Here is a 6,000-nt window from a genome sequence, read left to right as displayed (position 1 = left end):
GCTCATTTTAAATAACGCTGATCAAAATGCTTCTGTTGGTTTTTTCTCTCAGAATACCTATATGCTCTTTCATTCATTTATGAGGAATAACCAGTCTTCTAACTAGAGACACAAAGTTAAAACAAACAAACAAAAAAATACTGAGAGCTTCAGCAAACATCTTTGTTTGTCTTTTCCCTTTCCAATAGCTGTTATGTTTAGGAAAAAAAATCTAAATATTTGTATACCTTGTGAACAAATATCTTAATAAATAGGAAGAGTTCTTCACCTTAAATCACATATGTCAATTGCTTCTCATCTTTGCAATAGAAAAAGCTGCTAGTGAAAAGTAACAACACATTTTAGAGAAAAGAGAGTATTTAGACATCAGTATTTTCTTTCATCTTCCTATCCAGGATGATGTCTTCAACCTGGGCTAGAGCAGGGGAAATTACTCCACTGGAGATGAAAATGTCTCTGTTTATTGTCCTTTAGTGAGAAATTTTAGCTACTAAAAACTAGGATAGCCTTAAACTATCTTTCTATATACCTATTATACAGGATTAAAAGAGTTTTTGAACAAGAATAATAGCAGTGTAAGATTTTACTGAAATCTATCTGAGCTCTGCCACTGAGGATAGTATGTAAGTAGGGTGGGGAGTGCAATCTGTTTTACTTCCTTGTTGATGAGAGTGGACTGGAATCCAGATACAACATAATTATTGTTATTGTCACATGGTGACTAATTCAATGTTAAAGCAGAGAAGGAAGTGGGAGGAGCAAAACGTCAGGAATTATTAGTTACAGTACATATAACGAGGAGTTCATTCTTCTTTTTCTCTAATTGGCAGTGGAGTTGTCTCGAATTTATTTATTTATTTACCTTATTTTTAATGATGTCGAACACTTTTAAGGGTAGGAACAAATGACTGTGATTGAAACATAATTAAAACCAGACAGCATTTGCAACTGTTGCTGAAATTATACCTCTCTCTTGCCCTTGTTTTATGATTGAACAGATTAATACCCCATTCTTAAGGTTCCAGTAGGAAAAAATGAAAACCTGTGTTTTGCTGGGCACTTAACAGGACCAGAGTAAATCTCTTCCTCTTGTGCCTTAAACAAACATGAAAATAAATATCAAGTAGATTTGACTTAATAAATCATGCGAAGGATTAGGAATATAGGCCTTGTTTCTACTGTTGTATGTACTACAAGTGTATTTCACCTATGGAAAAGCTGCTCAGCTCCCCGTCTGCCTGATTTTTTTTTTTTTTTAAACTTTGCAGTGCAGATGTGGTAGGTACAGTGGTGCATTAAAAATATATATAATCTAAACTAAAAGGTGTGTACATAAATGTAACAAAGGCCTAGCTAGAATTTACCTAAGAGGTGATTTACATGAAAAAGGCCCTATATGCTCCACTGTGCCCATTTTAAATCAGCTTAATATAAAGAAATTGAAGGAGAAAATAAAAGGATTTTGTCTTGCCCAAGTATAGGGAACCATCAGTCAGCAGAGACAGGAAGGGAGAAGAAGGTAAATGAGGTCACGATTCTGCATTTGGCACAAGGTTTTCATCAGGGAGGCTCACGTGGGGCTGAGACAGCATATCTTCACCTTTGCCTCACACAGAGAGGACTGAAAATAACAAGAAGACAATATAGCCAATGTCAGAAACAGATCAAGAAATGAAAGTTGACTTCATGGGATATTAAACAACAGAGGCATTTTTTCACCTTAATTTTTTGAATGATGCTATGATAGACGCTGCTCATGTTACACAGACTGTGAGACAGGACATGCACAGAGTTTGTGGGAAGGAACACCCACATACCAGACTTACATTTCAGAGCTATAGATTGAAACCAGGTAGTGACACACATCTTTATGATGACTGATTATTTTATCCTCACAGACACATCCTGTAGTTGTAATTCCAGAATTTGGCTTTGTGATGTGTAAAAAATTTATTATCTTGTTGTTTGCTCACTATCTGATAATTTAATTTGATACTTCCTAATTTCTGAAATAAGAGAAATAGCAAATAATGATTTCCTTTTCAAGGTCTGACTTTATAGATACCTATCATCTTGACTTTGAGTTTTGCCTTTTCTGAACTACAGGATTCTAGTCCATTTTTCAGTCCGTGAGTTCTTCTGTAACTTTGAACATCCTTTATTTTAATTTTCTGGTTCTACTAGATAATTTCTGTCAGAAGTAGCTGTAACTGAACTCATTATTGAGGGTATAGGCACATCATGGACTAACAGTGGTTTGGTGGTGATTTCACGTGTGCACTGTATTCCCTTTCTAAGCACTTGTAACACGGTGCTTGGGGTTTTGATCACTACAGGCCATGAAGAAATACAAATGCCTAAGGATTCAGTCAGGAATGAAATTCATGCTTCTTCCCAAAAGGAGGGTTGAACAGAACTCTGCTGGATTGTAAAACAAGCCAGAGAAGCTGCCTTCATTGTATCTTGTGTTATTCCCATACCCTCACTAGACATCTGCTATTAGCTTGTATAGGGCTTACATGGCAAGGATTTGGTAGTGGGAAGACTGCAGGGGTGGCTTCTGTGAAAAAACATGGGAGTTTCCCCCTTGTCCAACAGAGTCAGTTCCAGGACAAATCCACTGCTGCCCAAAGCTGAGCCCATCAGCAAGGTTGTTGGTGCCTATGTGATAACACGTAAGAAAGTGTGAAAACACTGTGGAGCAGCTGGATGGAAGTGGAAGTGAGAAAAATGTGTACTAATCCTGCAGACAACCAAGGTCAGTGAAGGAGGGAGAGGAGGTGCTCCAGCACCAGAGCAGAGATTCCCCTGCAGCCCATGAGGAAGCCCGCGGTGATGTGTGTTGAGACCCTGTGGCCTGTGGAGGACTCCACACCAGGGCGGTCTGCTGGCAGAAACTGTGGCCCAGGGAGAGGTGACAGGACCTGGTTTTCTAGCAGGCCTGGGGGGGTGCCCACACTGTAACAGTTTCTTCCTGAGGGACTGAACCCCATGGAAAGGGCCCATGCTGGAGCAGCTCTTAAGTAACTGCAGCCCACGGGAAGGATCAAAGTTGGACCAGTTTGTGAAGGACTGTGCCCTGTGGGAGGGATCCCTTGCTGGAGAAGGGAAACAGCATGAAAAAGGTGGAGTTGAGAAATGTGTGCTGGTGTTGACTGAGATAATTTTCTTCATAGTAGTTTGTACGGCCCTATGTTTTGGATTTGTGATGAAAACAGTGTTGATAACGGGAATGCTTTATTGCTGCGTAGTGCAATCCCATTCCCCATCCCCACTGCACTGCTCATGGGAGAGAAGGTAGAAGAGTCAGAACAAAACAGTAAAGTTGAGCCTGGAAAATAGAGGAAGGGGCGGGAGATTGATTTTCATTTTGGCTCTGTCTCTCACCATCCTGCTCAATTTTAAATTGGCAATAAATTAAATTAATCTTCCCCCAGTCAGTTTTGTTTTGCCTTTGATGGTAATTAGTAAGCAATCTGTCTGTCATCATCTCAAGCCACATATTTTTTCATCTTATTTTCTCCCCCTGAAGAGGTGGAGTGGGAGAGGGGCCTAGTGGGCATCTGGCAGCCAGCCAAGGTGAACCCACCACACTGTTGGAGACAAAATACTATCTTGGATGCTCATTTTCTGATCTCATATAGGGAAACTTGTTTGTTTATTCCTTGAATGTTCCATAAGTAGGAAATGTGTCAAACTAAATATCTATCAACTACTGACTTTTTCCTTTCTCACAAGTGAGTTTGATAGCTCTGTTGGGAAGATGGCTCTCTTACTGCTATACACATACCCCTAAATAAATCTAAATCTTCCTGGAACGACTGAACCTGAAATCTGAATCTCTGTTTAGTCACATATGGCTTTTTCATTTGAGGCAAGCTTGTGTGAAATTTGACAAGTCCGGAACAAATTATTTAGATTATTTCCTTTCTAATATTGTGCCCAAACCCATTGAGTATCCCATATGCAGCGCCTTCCATAAAAAGGGATTCATTTTTGATCATATTACCTCGATCTGGAAAAGGGGGGATTTTTATGTGTTGCTTTGTGTTCCAGCTAGTGAAGCTATCTTCTCAAGATGCATAAAGGAAGTGACAGCTGTTAATAACTTTCACTTCTTTCTTTTTATCTGCACACTCAAAGATCATTTTTTGTTCTCTCCCACATGCCGGGATGGATGCGTGATCCAGAAAGGTTCTAAAAGCCTTGACCCAGTGCCTGAGAAAGTTGTGCTCAGGAGAAGAGGATGGGAGGGTTACCCAGGATGGGATTTTGAGTTGTGAGTGTTGCAAGTGAGGTAGCATGTTCCCACCCTGTAGATACCATTTGCTTGGGGTTTTTTTGGCCAGAGTCTTAGGAGAAATACATAGTTATTGCTTTTTTGTGTTCCATTTAGAGGTCATACCCCAGTGACTCAGAGAGCTTTGCTCTTCACCTTGGAAATCAGGATCTAAGATTCAGGAACAATTAAATGCAGGCTTCTCCTGTTTCACATGAGTATTAACTTTATAACTCTGGGTGGGTTTGCATTTTAGGGAAACAAGAATGTCTTTGTCTTGCACAGCTTCAAGTCCTTTATTTCTGGTTTGGCTTTTTTTTTCTCCTCTAAATTTTAAATATCAAATACAATATAAAAGGCTTTCATTTAGATGCTCCGTACAATTTTTGACTTTTGTAAATAATAAACTGGTTTTATCCAAACTGTACAGCCTAAATAACATCACATTCATAAGACAGGATAAGAAAATTTAGATCTTACATTTTATATCAGATTCTTAGTGTAGTTAAGTAGCACTTCTTAATATTTTCATTCTTAGACCTTGAGACTACTAACAAATCTATTGCTTCCAAAAGTAGGCAAAGGAGATTTGGCCACAAGCTGTCAAAACAAGAAATTTTCACAGCTAGAAGTATCTACTTTCTTTGTATATGTTTGTTGAATAAATGGGAACTAAAATATTAGTGAAACAACTTCATTTTTCAAACCACTATTCAAATTATTATTAACATAAAAACCTTTAGTGTTTTGACTGATGATTTAGCTGTGTTTTGCAGAAAGTCATAGAAAGAAAATGCATGGCAGACTATTAGCACGTTCACTTCTCGTTAAAGATGTAAAGGATAAAAAAAATTCTAAAAACACAACCAGTAACATTTTACTTCTAAAGACAATGAAATCTGGGAGAAAAGGCTTTTACAATGGGAGCAGCTCTGAATAGCAGCTGGTAGAGCCTATTTAGAAGACTTTTGTGTGAATCACAAAATGTGGAATTTAAGCTGTTGTTAAATGCAGATAAAGGTCAGAGATCATGATCTCCAGAGACAATTGTTTGCAGTATTTCCAACTTCTTTTATGTACAGGAGGCATGTGCAATGCAAGAGAGTAGACAAATCACTGCAAAATAAGGTTTTCTTGGCAACAGAGAAGAATTTACTGCTTGTAACAAAGACCAGCATACAAATGGGTTCGAAATTCAGACACAGACAACTGTTGGAATCAAGAACTGAGGATAAGAATTTGTCTTGCTGAACTGGCTGGTAGGGAAAGGATATAATGTAACTTTTTTTTTCTAGGAAATTGCCTCTTTGTCACTGGAGTACTTTCATACGAGTTCACACTTAGAATCTGTAGATATAATTTTTTTTTTAGTTATATAAGCATTTACAGAACCTGTAGTTCATACATATTGGCATGGCATGGCATGGCATGGCATGGCATGGCATGGCATGTCCTGTGATGCCCTGTGGTATGGAGGATCCCTTTGGCCAGTTCAGATCTGCTGTCCTGGACATGCTTCTCCCCAGCTTCTTGTGCACCTCCTTGCTGACAGAGCACAGGAAGCTGAAAAGTCCTTGACTTAGGAGGAGCGATGCTGAGCAACAACCAAAAGCATCACAACATCAATATCATTCTCATACTGAGTCCAAAACACAGCACTCACTGGACCAGCTACGAGAAGAAAATGAACTCTGTCCAGGTTAAACCAGAACACCTGTGCA

Source organism: Zosterops lateralis, assembly GCF_965231275.1.
Source record: "Zosterops lateralis genome assembly, chromosome: 7".
NCBI classification, from domain to species: Eukaryota; Metazoa; Chordata; class Aves; order Passeriformes; family Zosteropidae; genus Zosterops; species Zosterops lateralis.
The sequence above is the reverse complement of the archived record's forward strand: the minus strand, read 5'-3'. Positions refer to the sequence as shown.